We start from the raw sequence: 15661 nt of genomic DNA on the forward strand, positions 1-15661 counted from the left end.
GTTATCCTCACAGCCCTAGCTGGCCTAAACTCCTGCTATGCCTCACTCCACCTGATGCCCCACATCTACCACCACCCCTGCGACTCGCCCTCATCCTGTCACTCACTCAACAGGCATCTCCCTGGATGCTGACTCCCCAGACTCACTGCCAAACCCTAGCCCTCTCCACTATTTTTTTTTTTAATTTAAGGTAGTCATTTTTTTTTTTTTAAGTTCTTCTTTCCTAAGTGGGAAATGACACCATATTTGAATGACAAATGTGTCTATCCCTTGCTCAGGAACTTCAAAGGAAAAAACCCAATCTCCTTAAAGCAGGCTGGAATAGCCACTTAACGATTCAATGACTGTCCTAGTGTACATGCCTCCTTTCTAGTTAATTCTTTTATATTAACAACTGCTTTGGGCGCCATAAATTATATACCTGTTTTGACTAAAAGGAGTTGCGTGACAAGTGGTAGGGCTTATCAAAATCGAGTCAACATTACAGGTCCTGTCAGCATGATAGACGGAGAAGCAAGGTATAATCCCGATGACTCCCTGATGAAACATATACAGAGGCTTAACCTAATCCCTGAAGGAATGACAAGGAAAGCAAGGTAAGAGACCAATTAGCCTCTTTCCATATAATCCTAAACTTATTGGTTAGCTATTTTCATTTCTTCCACTCCCTGACTCACCAAGTAGGAGCCAGGAGGCGACAAAAGCCAATGCTTTCTCAGCAGAGCCATCTATTGGATGCTTTCTGGTGGAAGATCTACCTGCCTTTGATTGGACTAAAAAGCTGTGTCGCATTTGCCCACAGCCTTTCTTTACTTTTAGAGAGTTGTAAAAGACAGCACATTTGTCCCTCTTTTTTTTCCTAAATGGGGGTAAGTAGGCACTTGGGAGAAGCAGCATTTTTCTAAAATGCCATCCATCAGTTTCTGAGTTCCCCCTTTGTGTTCACCCCTTGTTAGTCACTGCGGAAGATATAAGGGGAAGAGAAGCAATATTCCATGGCCTATCAGAGTCTAGTATAGGGAAGAAAATAAAACTCTACTGTAGGAAGAGAACATCTTAATGATTCTGCTATTTTTCATATGTGATGAAATTGCGTCTTCCTTTTAGTAGGACAAGGACTGTCTTTCCGGGTTTTATTTAGCTCTGGGGTTGGGGATGCACTGGGAATCCCTTCCATGGACTCATTCATTTAGCATCCTTTGTAACCAATGGCATCTAGTTGAAGAGATATTCATCAGGGCTCACAGTAACACCTGCGGTAATATTTAGGGGCTGAGGCCAGGAATGAAGACGTGTATGGCTTGAATTATACAGTTATGCTGTAAGGAGACTGTGTCCGCGATGGGGACTTGACTAAAGGTCAATGTGACTGAAGCTGGGAAGACATCATGAGTAGGGTGAGGGAGTTAAAAATGTTTCCTTCATGCGAGGGTGATGACCTTTAGAGTGCTCAAATGTACTGCCCTGGCCCCAGCAGCCACTCTTCCTAACAGAATCCTCCACATAACCTGTCCTGAAGGAGCTACTAAAACCACCAGAGGGGCTTCACTCCGGGGACAGAGATCTGTCACTGTCAGCAAGGGCCTCAGCCTCCTGGCAACCTAAGTAACTTCCCTAGACATAGAGCAAGCGCAGTTAGGAGGAGAGACCGTGCTCATCACTCTGACGGCTGTTTCCTTTCCGCTCTCTTTGCCCACATACGCCATTTTCCCCCCTAATCGACTTCAATTAAATTTAACTTAACAGAGATTGATAATAATTATCATTGCTGTAAAGAAAAACAATAATCTTTTCTCTTCCCATAGTGCTTTTTTTTTTTCTAAACCATTTTCACATACATTAATTAGTTCAGTCTTTATCATCTGCCCTGTGCCCAGTCAGGGGCAAGGCGCTGTGAGGAATGCAAGAAGCAAATCTTCGCACACCCCTGAATGGCTGGTATGCTCCCTCTCATTGTTTTCCCAGGCCATGGTGACCAAAAGCATCAGGCCTGAAGTCACCAGACACAGCTACCAGTCTGGAGGCATGGCTCCTTTCTGGGAGGAGAAAATGGAAATCTGGCACCCTGGCACCCTGAGCCTCCTGCCTTCGCTCCATCACGAAGCGATGATGATCTGCCTGGCTCCCCCATGCTACTCCAGGCCCCTGAGCTTATGGAGCTGCCACATCTCCTTTCTAGATAACCTCCATGTTTTTGTTTCTAATTTTAACCTCATTCTGACCCTCTACCTGCACTTCCCTATATCTTCTCCAGGTTCCTTTATGTTGCATTTTGGCTCTTGGCTGGGTTTACAACTCCTCCCAGTTTAGCAACATCTGAAAATTTAATTAGTGGGTAGTTGTCTCCCTCTTCCACATAATTAATGAAGATGTTAAAATAAAACTGGATTAAGAATTTATTATGCTATAATTTGCAAATCATTGCCAAAGTTACCAGATAAGCTCTAACAAGGCAGTGGGGAGCAACTTGAGAGGGGTGAGGGTGTCTAAGCCATCCTGGTCCTTATCTCTAAGCCAAAGGCAGTATGGCCCAAAGGCAGGAGTTCAGGCTGGGAGTCAGGAGCCAGGGTATTCATTGGGAGCCTGTCACTAGGAGAAACTCCCCTGTGATGAACCACCTCTGAACCCCAAGGTGCAGGCTGGGGAACACCAAGATAATTTCAGCTCAGTAAACTGAGGAGTTGGGTAGACTCTTATTTGAGGATGCAACACAAGCAGTGATCCATTCAAAAGGGAGGGAAAGAATGGAGAGGGGAAACACGTATTTCTCATTGAATACTGTAATACTAGTAAGTCTTTCTTGAAGACTGAACAAAATAGTATTAAAGTCAAATCATGAAATCACAGGATACACTTACTCCTAAATACCTATTCTTGGCTAGTGATGACAGTCAACTCAAGACAAAAATGGTCAATAATAAGAAAGGAGAATTTCTAACATTTAAAAATAATAGGCAATAGAAAGATCCTGCACTTAATTTTATCTCAGACCATTCACAACAAAGCCCATCTTTGCTTTTTGTACCTTATGCTGGCCTTGGAATTACTCCTATTCCCCTCGTTCCTTCTGACCTAGCATCTCTCAGCTGAATCTTTTACCTTGATTCTTCTCTTCTGTACTTTGACTTCTGTGACCCTATAGCCCTCTCCCAGCTCCTTCATCAGCTTGACTCACTCAATCTCATGTCTTTCCAGCAGTAACCAAACAAGGCCCCTTTACCTGATCCCATGTACAGGCCAACCCCACCCATGGCCCCTGTGACATCCCTGGTCCAGGCATCTCTGTCTTCCATCTTGGAGCTGCCATCTCCTCCTTGCTGGCCATGTGCACCCAGCTGGGAGCAAACCTGGAAACAGGATTAAGTGCAATCATGAAGGACAGGCACAGAATGGATTATTGAAGGAGTTAGTAGTGTAAGCAATCTTAGCTTCATAGAGCAAATATTAAATAGGTAATGCTATAGTATAAATATTTGTGTCCCTTCAAAATTCCTATGTTGGAAACCTAACCCCCAAGGTGAAGATACTTGGAGGTGAAGTCTTGGGGAGGTGATTAAGTCATGAGTGGAGCCCTCCTGAATGGGATTCATGTCCTTATAAAAGAGGGCTGACAGAGTTGCCATGTGAGGATACAAGGAGAAGTCTGCCCTCAATCAACCATGCTGGCACCCTGATCTTGGACTTCCATCCTCTGGAACTGTGAGAAAGAAATTTCTGTTGTTTATAAGCCACCAAGTCGGTGGTATTTTGTCATAGCAGCCCAAACTGACTAAGACAGGTAGTCCTACTTGGGGAACTTTTTCAAGAAACTAAATGTTGAAGAATATAATTCATAAATTTGGTTTTAGTCCAAAGCTCTTTTGTTATGTCCAACATATAACAATGTAGGTTAGAACTGGCAAGTCATGCATGACTTGACTGCCTTACTGGCCCAATATGGCAAATTCCAGATGATGTTTGGTATCAGATACATTAATCTCTACATTTGAGCCCTGTGTAATTCTTTACATCAATATATTGGAAAGAGAAAGCCTATTTTGTTAAAAAGAAAGAAAGAAAGAATGAAAGAAAGAAAGGAAAGAAGAAAGAAAGAAAGAAAGAAAGAAAAAGGAAATAAAAGACAAAGTAGTGACTCATTCAAGGGAATACCTTGAAACGGGTATAATTTATAAAACAAAATACCCTTAATATGACAGCAGTCAATTTAGCCTGATATAAAAGAGGGTCTGTGTTTTCTTTCATTTATATTTTTATGATATGTAATGTCTTTATAATTTCACCACTCCACATCAAAGCCGCCAACCGCTGAGCGCCTAAATAAGTAGCATGTGAAGAAAATGAATGAATTGCTAAATGTCCCATTACGTCCACAGAGAATATCTTTCTATGTGGAGTCAGGAATCTTAAATTGAGATGACAAATGAATGGTTTTCACTCCAATGGAGGGAGAGTTTTGGCAACTTTATTACGTTCAGCATTTGAATGGACTAAGGGGGAAGTATAGAGAGAAATGAAGTTTTAAAAAATAATGTGTTGTTGGTATCTGAGTTCTGGCTCTAAATGTCAGTTCCTCTGTGAGACAGAGTGATGGGGACAGTAGGGGGCACAGCACATGCATAAAAAGCTCCAGGGAGCCCAGAGAGGAGGGCCTGTCAGTGGTGTGATTTCTCCAGCACAAAGAAGCTATTTGGAGAATCTTAACAAGTTCCAGTATGTTTGGCCCAACACATTAGGACTGACATCAGCAACTGAAAAGCAAAGAATGTGTTGAGCTGGTTAAAGGAAATCACAATAATCAGCAGCTCTTACGGCACTTAACCATAGACACCCAGGGAGCCCCAAGGCGAGGGAAAAGAAACAGGGCGGTGACTGCTGCACCATCCGGGAGGGAGTTCATTGACTTTAAAAATATGCCCAACGGTTCCAGAGGAAAATCAGATGAGTGGTATAGTGAAGACAAGACAGCTACTGGCCTGTGCATACCAAATGCACACTGGTCTCAGGGTGTCCACTTTCACAGACCCTTCTTCATTCATTCCTAAAGCCTCAATATCTACAACTTCTTTCTTTCATGCGCCAGATCCCACCTCTCTCCTCTCTTTCTCTCACCATCTGCAAATTTCCATATAGACTTCCTCTCAGCATGGTGATTTGTGCACCCTTAATGATGGAGAGGAAATAGGCTCACTAGTGAGTTGTGGTGGCCTCTGAATCAGGAGGCTAGGCATTTTCAGGGCAAGACATTTAACTTTCTGATCAGGAATTAAACAACCAACTAAGAGCACAGGACCAAAATAGGGCAGATGTACTGTGAGTGTTGTGATCACAGTCACAAGGTGAACAGTTAGTAATCAGGTCAATTATTGATTCCTTGAATGAGGTTGACTTGAATCTTTGTGAATATGTGAGAATATATGTCTCATGTACAGGCAGTCAGAGCATGGTGGGCAGAGGCTTTCCCTCCTATATCTTTCAGGGTCTATATTTTAAAGAAAGCAGTTAAAACCTAGATAAGAAAACGAAACAAAAAAACAACTGGGTAATTCTATTTCTTATCTAGGTATAAACTGCTTTCATTTACATGGAAGTATTTTCCTCTTTTAATGGGAAAATATTATCTGTACATAGCAAATAGGTATTAAAATTTCAACATAATGTAAATCAGAACATAAACTTTGAAACTTGAATACTGTTCTTTTAAGACAAAAGAATCAATCAATAGGTTGTTCCTCTCTGACCTCAGTTTTCTAATTACAAGAACAAATGGATTGGATTATATAATTCTAAATTCCTCTACAGTCTTAATATTGTATGGTCTTTAACAATACAAATAATAATATCACAACTACACAATAATGGCATATCAACAACAACAATCTTGTCAACAACCATTTGCTAAACGCTTATAAAGCACCAGCCAATGTGCTAAGTGGCTTATGTAATTTTACTCCATTTAATCCTTGCAATAACTTTATGAAGAAAGAATTACTGTTCTCATTTTTACAGATGAAGACAAGTAAGTTTCCCAATATTACATAGTTTGTGGGTGCCAGCATTGGAATTCTAACTCCCACTGAATCTCAAATCCTGTGTTCTTTATTTAAAAACAATTATCAAATATTTTAATTTTACTTAGCATGGTGGGAGTGGAAGACTAGCTACAAGAAACTGAGAAGTAGAACTGCTTTCACTGTTTACAATATGGAAAAGACCCACATAGGAAAGAGAGAACCATACAGTTTGGTATGTGTGTAAGTGCCAGACTGAATAAAGCAGTCAATAAGAACTACAGGATTTTTAAAAAGGGGAAATCATTATTAGTTAGATTCTAGCAACGGGCCTAGTTGGAAAGGGCTTCATGTCATTGGGCTTTCCAAGGAGAGGATACAAGGCAGAAAGGCTAGCAGAGGCTTTTCTAGTGGGAAAAAAGCCCATTAGCAAAAGCAAACACTGGAAGTATTGTGGCATGAATGAAAGATAATGGAAAGATGAGTTTGCTTTATCCTGTTTGGAGGAAACTCATAACACTTGAGATTTGGGGGGAAAAAAGAAAAGAAAAAAAAGTTTTAATTTATTTATTTTGAAATAGAGAATTCAGACACAACCAATTCACTGTAAGTTATGATTAATTTGTTTACCTTTGCAAGATGTGATCAGCACTTCTGGACGTACAATATTATGTTTGATTACTACCTTCAAAAGTATAATTGGTGGACCATAGACATTAGGATCAACCAGGACCCCTTGCTAAAAATTCAGATTAACGAGTTCTCATACAGACCCACTGAATCAGAGTCTTTGCAAAATGAGCCCAGGAGTTTGTATGCCCAAATGCTTTTCAAGTGATTAAGATACTTTATTGAAGTACAGCTTTCATGAGATAAAATGCACAGATTTTAGGTATTTATTTTGATGAGTTTTGGCAAACATATACACCCATGTAGCCTTCACCCCAGTTGAGATACACAACATTTCTTGGCCCCAGTTTCTTGTGTTCCTTTGCAGTCAATCCCCAACTGCTCCAGGTAATCACTGATCTGACTTCCAACCTCCATAGATTAATTTTGTCTGTTCCAGAACTTCATATAAATGGGGTCACACAGGGTGTACTTCTTTATACAGGCTTTTTCCTCTCAACATAAAGTCTGTGAGATCAATTTTTGGGCATCAGCAGTTTGTTCATTTTTATTGCTGATTTGCATTTGTTTATCCATAGTCTTCTTGATAGACATTTGAGTGGTTTCCAGGTTCTGACTGTTGTGAATAAAGCCATATGACATAATTATATGTCATTCATAAACAGAGTTTTTATTCCACTTAGATAAATAGTTAGGCATGGGAGTAGTGGGTCATGGGGTAGATGTATGTCCAGCTTTAAAAGAAGAATAATCAGTTTTCTCAAGTGACTGTCTGTACCATTTAATATTCCCACCATCAATGTGTGAAAGTTTCAGTTGTTCCACATCTTCATTTGATATTGTCAAGCTTTGTAATTTCACACATTCAAGGTCAACCTAGTTTTTTATGGTTAATGCTTTTTTGTGTCCACAAGGTCCAAAGATTTTCAGTACCTTTATTATAATTCAATTCAAAACATTTCCTAATTTCCTTATAATTTCTTCTTTGGGTTATTTAGAAATGTATTCTTTAATTTCCAAATATTTGGAAATTTTCCTGTGCCTCTTATTTTTAAGGATTTTTAATTTAATTCCACCATGATCAGAAGACATATTTTATAAGATTTCAATTTCTTGAAACTTATGAGATGCATTTTATGGATCAGTATATGGTCTAGTTTGATGAATGCTCCATGTGCACTTGAAAATAATATTATTCTGCAATTGTTGGGTGTGGTGATCTGTTAATGTCAATTAAGTCAAGTTGGTTTTAATGTTGTTTAAATTCTGCATATCCTAAATGAATTTCTGCTTATTTACTCTATTAACTACAAGAAGGAGGTATTAACAGTTCATTGCATTCAACCTGTTTACACTTAGATTATGACTTGTAGACAGCATATATGTTATTTTTATAACCAATCTGACAATTTCTGCCTTTTGAGTTTTAGTTTATTTGCATTTAACAATTATTTATATGCTTAAGTTTAAATCTATCATCTTATTATTTATGTTCTATTTATTTCTCTGTTATGTTTTTTCTTTTTGCCATTTTGAGGGGTTAATTGAATCATTTTAGAATTCTTTTTTATTTCCTCTATTGGCTGTTTAGCTATACTTCTTTTTATTATTACTTTTCCTTGGCATGCTAGGAATTATGATATGTATCTTTAATTTATAAAAGTATCCTTAGAACTAATATTTTACCAGCTCACACTTCACATTTCACAGTTGCAATTTCACAAATGTAAGAACATCAAATCAGTTTATTCTTATTAACTACCATCTCTCATAGTATTATTATCATATGTTTTATTTCTACATATGTTTTAACTTTACCTTATAATGATGTCATTTTTGCTTTAAAGAGTTTATTTGCCCTTTAAAGAAATTAAGAAAATTTGAAAGTGAGTCTTTTATATTAATTTGTATGCTTACCATTGCTAATGCTTTTCATTTCTTCTTGTGGAACCAGATTTCTATCTGATATTATTTCCCTTTGGCTTGATGAATTTCCTTTAATATCTCTTATAGTGCAGGTCTGCCAGCAACAAATTTTCTCAGCTTTCATTTATCTGCAAATGTCTACTTAACCCTCATTTTTAAAGGATATTTCACTGCATATAGATTCTGGTGTGGTAGGGTTTTTTTGTTTTGTTTTGTTTTGTTTTTCCCTTTTTCTTTCAGCACCTTAAAGATGACCATTCCATTGTCTTCTGGCCTTCATTGTTTCTGACTGAAAATCAACCATCTTTCATATTATCGTTCCACTGTGGGTAAGGTGTTGATTTTTCCTAGTGCTTTTAGTATGTTCTTGTCATATCATTGTCTTTGGTTTTCAGCAATTTGACGATCATATCAGTACCTAAGTTTGGTATTCTTGGTATTTACTCTCCTGCAGCTTTTTAGTACAAATGCAGACTACTGATTCCCACTTCAGGCCTACAATATCAAAGTCTCTGGTAGTATGACAGGATCTAAATTTCTAAACAGTCTCTAAATTATTTTTATGGACACAAAGATTAGAGAATCACTAAACTACAGTAATAAAACTAGTCCCTATCCTGAAGAAATGTAGGATATTTGAAAGAGCTAAGAAGATATATCCTCAAAAATCTATAATATTATTAGGATATAAAAATATACCATATCAGTAGGAATGACTTGTTATGAAAGTTCAGAAAGAAAGAAGAAAACTAAGTGGTAAGAAGGAAAGTTTATTGGAAGGCATAGCATTCAAGTAGAATCTTAAAAGATGAGTGCCATTTCAATTTGGAAAATTGGAGGAGAGTTGCCCCAATTTAAGTGGTCACCTCTAAATACTATCATAAATAACAATTTTACCATCCCAAAACTAATCTTGAAACCTCTATTACTGGCATAAAATAGGAGTGAGAGGCCAAGTGAAAGGAATATTTTTGACAGACTTAAGTTGAAGGTGTCTGACCTTTCAACCTTTAATACAGAACTGTACCCCCCACATACACACCATGTGGTAACCCTATTCTGAGCAGAAAAAAAGAGACTTGGAATGTTTTCCAGCCCATTAACAAAATGCAACAGCTTCTTATTTTTTTTAATGCAACATAACCTGGATGTCAGGTTGCATTAAGATGCCTTGGGTTAGATGACATAAATAGTTCAACATAATGAAACATGACACTGAGAAATATGGGCATCGATCTGTGCCACTAATTTAAAGATGCACTGGGTTTTGCCCTGATCTGTTTTTATGTCCTCAACCAGGAAATGACACATGGATAATGGGTATTGTCTGCTTTGTTGTTCCCAGGACAGGCTGCACAGAGTTTTTCTATTATCGACACATCGTTGGTATTGACAAGAGGGTTATCATATTCTCTTTCTCATGGACTCTTGTCAAATGGTCATAACTTACACAAATAAGAACAGACTCATTCTAAAGGCAGTCTTCAGTAAAATGGATTCCAACTATATCTTCCTCACACTTCAGTCTTCATTAGAGCTGAAATTTAATCTTAATTTACTTACATAATCAGTGAACTATGGCACTATGCTAGGGAAACAGAGATGACTGAAACCTTGACCTTTAGTCTTTTTCAGCATTTATTAAAATATATTTTTCAGAGATGTTACTAGATGTAGCTCTAAAATTTCTGTGTTTTGGAAATACAGAGTTAAACATGTTTTGGTCAAAATTGGAGATTGAATTAATTCAGAATTCCTTGCCTCCCACCCATGCTGGATCAAAACAGTCACAGGGCTTTGCTATATGAGAACTGGAACTGGGCTGTCTATAAAATCTATGAGTTGCCAACTGTTTTCCTATCCATTAAGAGGAGACTGAAAAATTCTACCCATAAACCTAGGGAAACAGCTTGGAATTATTATTATCCTGAGGTATGGATATGATCACTCATATCTATAGGAGAGGAGGAGGAGATAGAGGTGAGGGAGAGGGAGGGAGAGGGGGGAGGGGAGGGGATGGGGAGGAGGAATAATTACAAGCCATTTGAGAAAATCTCCATGAGAGATAATGAACCCACATAATAGCAATAACAAAAAAGGAAGGATTGCTTTAAATTCCTTAAAAAACTTTAAAATAAGTATATTAAAATGGCTTTATAAATCAAATTTACCAATATTTTCCTTAATGTTAGTTCTTTCTGTTTCATATTTGACAAATTTTTGCCTATTCTAAGGTCATGAATATATTTTCCTATGTTTTATTCTAGAAACATTGTTTTAATTTTCACATTAGTCAAAAGGTAACTCACAGAGTAGAAGAAGATGTTTGCAGTGCATAAAGTGAGAAAAAAGTCCTTTCCAGCATATATTCAAAATACTTACAAATCAGTGAGAGAAAGACCATCAAATAAAATAGTAGGAAAAAGACTGGAACAGGTACTTTATCAAAAAGGTAAATGGCCATCAAAATGGCCAAGGAGTATTTGAAAAAATGTTCAACATCATTAGTTATAACCAAATGAAAATTAAAACCACTATGAAATACTAATACACACCCAGCAGAATGTTTAAATTCTAAAAGCTGTCAATAGCAAGGGTTGGCAAGGATGTGAAGAAACTAAAATTCTCATATATATGGATGAGTTGAACTGCAGATTGCTATGCCCACTTTGGAAAACAGTTTAACAGAATCTATTAAGCTAAAAACATGCATACCTTATGACCCAGCAACTCGACATATGGGTAAATACCTAATTTAAGTGAGTATTCATGTTCACCTAAAACATATTGCTGTATAAGCTGTTGGCAGAAAGGGAAGCTGAGTGAAAGGTTTATGGGAACTTTCTCTACTATTTTTGCAACATTTCTATAAGTCTAAAATTATCTCAAATTAAACAAAATTAACCATTAAAAAGAAAGCCAGACACAGTGGCATAAACTCAAGAATTAATTCATATGGAATTCAAAAAGAGTAATGTATGGTATGGAGGACCGTTTAGGGGTATACTAACTCGAAGGGACATAAAGGAGCATTCAGTGATACTGGGAATGTTTTACATCTTTCTCTGGGTGGTGTTTATATAGCATACATATAAAGAAAAAGTAAAGGAAGAAACAGGGTCAAATTGTTAAACTTGACACAAACAGAATTCATCTGAACGCAGTGTAAAGCTATAAGGAGATGGGAATTATGAAAGAGAAGGTAAGAGAGATGAAAGACAGAAAGAAAATAAAAAGTTTCATCTATATCTCCTCGGGGTTTCAGGAGGAGAAATTAGAGAATGGGTACTGAAAGATGTAATGTGAATCAGATACATAATTTAACAAAAGATGTCTTCCATTTGAAAGTTTTCAATAGAGTAAATTATATGCACACCTAGTTCCAATGTGATAAAAAAAATCAGTTATCAGAGAAAAAGAATCTTAAAAATTGTTAGAATTCTCACTATTGGAGTGGGAATTTACAGATCACCAAGGAAGACTAGAATGATCCACATAGCAATGGAGATATCAGTATAAACTCATGTTTAGCTTAATTAAATTTAGATAGAGATGTTTACATACAGAAATATTTGTCGATATGTGAGTATACACTACATAGAATTCTTTGTTGTCAGCCTAAAAGAAACAACACTCTAGCGGCAACAAATAAACCTACTGTCCATGGGGTGCCTGGGTGGCTCAGTTGGTTAAGCGACTGCCTTTGGCTCAGGTCATGATCCTGGAGTCCCGGGATCGGGTCCCGCGATCGAGTCCCGCATCGGGCTCCCTGCTCGGCGGGGAGTCTGCTTCTCCCTCTGACCCTCCTCCCTCTCATGCTCTATCTCATTCTCTCTCTCAAATAAATAAGTAAAATCTTTAAAAAAAAAAAAAAACCTACTGTCCAAATCTTAGGTTTTAATACCATTCTCTAATAAAAGGAGTAAGACACTTGGAGAAATGGCTGATTCTAGGATTGGAACATGAACTATAAAGATGACCACTGAACACTTTGTAGTACTGAAAGTCAGGGGAAAAATCACAAACCCCTACAATGGTGGGGATATGTCAAAGGAACACAGGGGCCAAATGAAAGAGCTCCTAATGACCAAAGCTGGAAAAATGCAAGCAACCAAATAGTGTGGGATTGTAACACAAAGTATAAAATAAATATTCATGGTTCCATTGGATATAAATAAATTATTGAAAAAATTAATATATGGGGGAGAAGAGACAATTTCCGGTGCAGAAGAATTCCAAGTAATTTATGTAGATACCCTATCTTCAGGGAAGTGGAGCATATAACTCCCCCCCTCTTGACATGTAGGCTGCACGTAGTTGCTTCTTCCTTCCAAAGAGTAAGTGCTGAAAGGAGGTAAAAAAAGATGAACTTTACAGTGGAAAAACTTGACAAACACTACCTCAGCCAGGCAATCAAGGTCAACATCAGCAGTCATAAATCATATTGATAGTATATAACTTTAATATGATGTAATGAAAATGGCACTTAACTCTATGGTTTTCCTCCCCCAAACCCACATCCCCAGTTCTATCATGAGAAAAACATCAGAAAATTTCTAGTAGTGGGGCAGCCTATCAAATATTTGATCAATACTCCTCAAAGCTGTCAAGGTCATCAAAAACAAGAGAAGTCTGAGAAACAGCCACAGTCAAGAAGAACCTAAGGTAACATGACGACTAAATGTAATGTATTATCCTGGATGGTATCTTGGAACAGACAATAGACATTAGGTAAAAACTGTAGAAATCTGAATAGACTTTTATTAATAGTAGTGTATCAGTGTTGTGTTTATTAATTATTAAAAAAATGTCCCAGATGTTAAAAAATTTTAAAAGAAGCATAATCACCTAAATTAATTAATTAATTAATTAATTAATAAAATCTGTCACTGCTTCTTCCCTCTGCAGTTTGATTTTTAAACTTGTGGCTTTTTAAAATGATGATGATGATGATTGTTATTATTATTTTAATTCCTGAAAAGCAGACAGTACAAGAGTTCCTGGAGGAATTTACAACCTACTGCATGTAATTTTTTTTTTTTTTAATTTTCAGAAGTTGTCCATGGATCAACTATTGATATTCCGTCAAGATAACCATTTCCCGGCTGAGTTCAGGTGCCTGAGGAAGAGCCACACCCTTGAAACAAAACACACCCAGAACAAACCGTACAGTCATCTTTAACCTGGCCTGCTACAGAATGTCTCAGTTCCTTGTCACCTGGCACACAAGCTCCTGTGTTGAGCTGAACTGTAACTGGTTTTATATTTGGAGAGAGCAAATTTGAAACCTTAAAAGAGAAAAAAAGTGGAGCAAAATTGTTTGTTTTGACAAAGACTACAAGATTTAATAAGCAAACTCTCAGTGAGAGTTCCTAAAAAGACAGACTTGTGTGTATCAGGAGAGGCTGGGGAGGGCGTAGGCCATAACGCGCTGATACGCAGGGGTGCACAGCTCCTGCGTTGGCTGGGGGTGGCTGGAGCTCTGCCGCACAATTTCTTCACTTTGGGATCCAGCTGCCCTCACAGCAAAGTCTCTCCAAACTTCTGTTCAGCAGCAACACAGGTAATGTCTGCTCACAGTGTATTGGCCAAACCAAGTCTCACATCCAGGAGGGAGGGAAGTGTAATTCTATGACAGAAGAGGCAATGAATATTTTGAACATTATACCTCTCCCACAGCTTGACAGAAGGAAGGAGTGGCATGCAAGAAAAATATTAAACAACTAATATAGTCAGCATGTTTGTTCATTAAAAAGGTATTGATGGAAAATAATGAAAAACATAAATTAGGGTTTTAAAATAATGCAGGAAATCTAGGATAATGGAAAGTGGAGGAGACATGAATTTTAAAGATTCTAAGGTCTTTGTACTTTTTGGTATAAGGTCTTTGTACTTTTTGATTAACTTTAAACTACTTTTAGGTAAATGTGCATTTTAGACACAGTAATTAAGAGTAGAAATATAATGGATACCTTCCTATTTCAGTTGAGAAGAAAGGGATATAAAGAAATCATATCTAATTCATTAGAAATAAGAGTAGTAGGTAAAACATAAATTAAGAAAAACATAATAAAGAGAAAATGCAAATGAGATAACAAAAACAAGTTCAAAGATTCAAACCTCAGCTATGACCAAAAGATCTCCCCATTTAACAACATAGACACCAATATTTAAAGTACTGGTAGTTCCTTTTTTTTTTTTTTTTTTAAGATTTTATTTATTTATTTGACAGAGACAGAGATAGCGAGAGCAGGAACACAAGCAGCGGGAGTGGGAGAGGGAGAAGCAGGCTTCCCCCCGAGGAGGGAGCCCAATGTGGGACTCGATCCCAGGACCCTGGGATCATGACCTGAGCCGAAGGCAGACGCTTAATGACTGAGCCACCCAGGCGCCCAGTACTGGTAGTTCCTTAACCTGGGTCAGGTTGCCTGCAGCCTTTAAGAAACCTTGGAAATTCTGCTCAAGGATTCTTACCAGTAACCCAGACTCCTCCAAATGTCTTAATAAAATGTGCCATTTGTAGTTTTCAGAAATTGTAACATGAATAGGAGCCAGGTGAAGTTTGTCTTACAGAACAATCTTACAAAGGCTTTTAACTCAGTGTTAATGATACCTAAAAGACAGACAAAGGCATGATACCCACTAAAGAACTATGAAATTATGAAACAAACTTAGACAAGAATGAAGCAAGAACAGAGATTTTAAAAGTATCAGAAATCTTGAAAATAAAAATTTAATTTTTGAAATTTAAAGGAGGCTTAAAACTCTAACTTTGGACATAAGTGAATTTAAAGGTAATTTAGAAAAAGAAGGATTTTTTTTTTTAATATGAAAAAAAGTCATTGAGGGGCTCCTGACTTCGGCTTAGGTCATGATCTCAGGGTCCTGGGATTGAGCCCCTGCTTTGGGCTCCGCGCTCAGTGGGGAGTCTGCTTCTTCCTCTCCCTCTGCCTCTACCCCTCCCCCTGCTTGTGCTCTGCCTGACTCTTTCAAATAAATAAATAAAATCATTAAAAAAAAGTCATTGAGGGCCTGGAAATTTGGATAAAAATTTTCTGGGGAAAAATGCAGGGAAGGGTGGAAAAACAGTACTTAAG

At 37.6% G+C, this 15661-nt stretch overlaps 1 long non-coding RNA gene across 1 annotated transcript; it reads left to right on the plus strand.

Annotated features, from left to right (window-relative positions):
- Positions 1 to 492: 492 nt before the first annotated feature.
- On the plus strand, positions 493 to 15235 carry LOC145716687 (uncharacterized). Its single transcript, XR_014139486.1, has 5 exons — positions 493 to 596; positions 8805 to 8893; positions 13091 to 13229; positions 13618 to 14748; positions 14970 to 15235. It is a non-coding gene; the product is annotated as an uncharacterized LOC145716687 (long non-coding RNA).
- Positions 15236 to 15661: the final 426 nt, after the last annotated feature.

This window comes from Leptonychotes weddellii, chromosome 13 (assembly GCF_054177405.1).
Source record: "Leptonychotes weddellii isolate Sample4059 chromosome 13, ASM5417740v2, whole genome shotgun sequence".
NCBI classification, from domain to species: domain Eukaryota; kingdom Metazoa; phylum Chordata; class Mammalia; order Carnivora; family Phocidae; genus Leptonychotes; species Leptonychotes weddellii.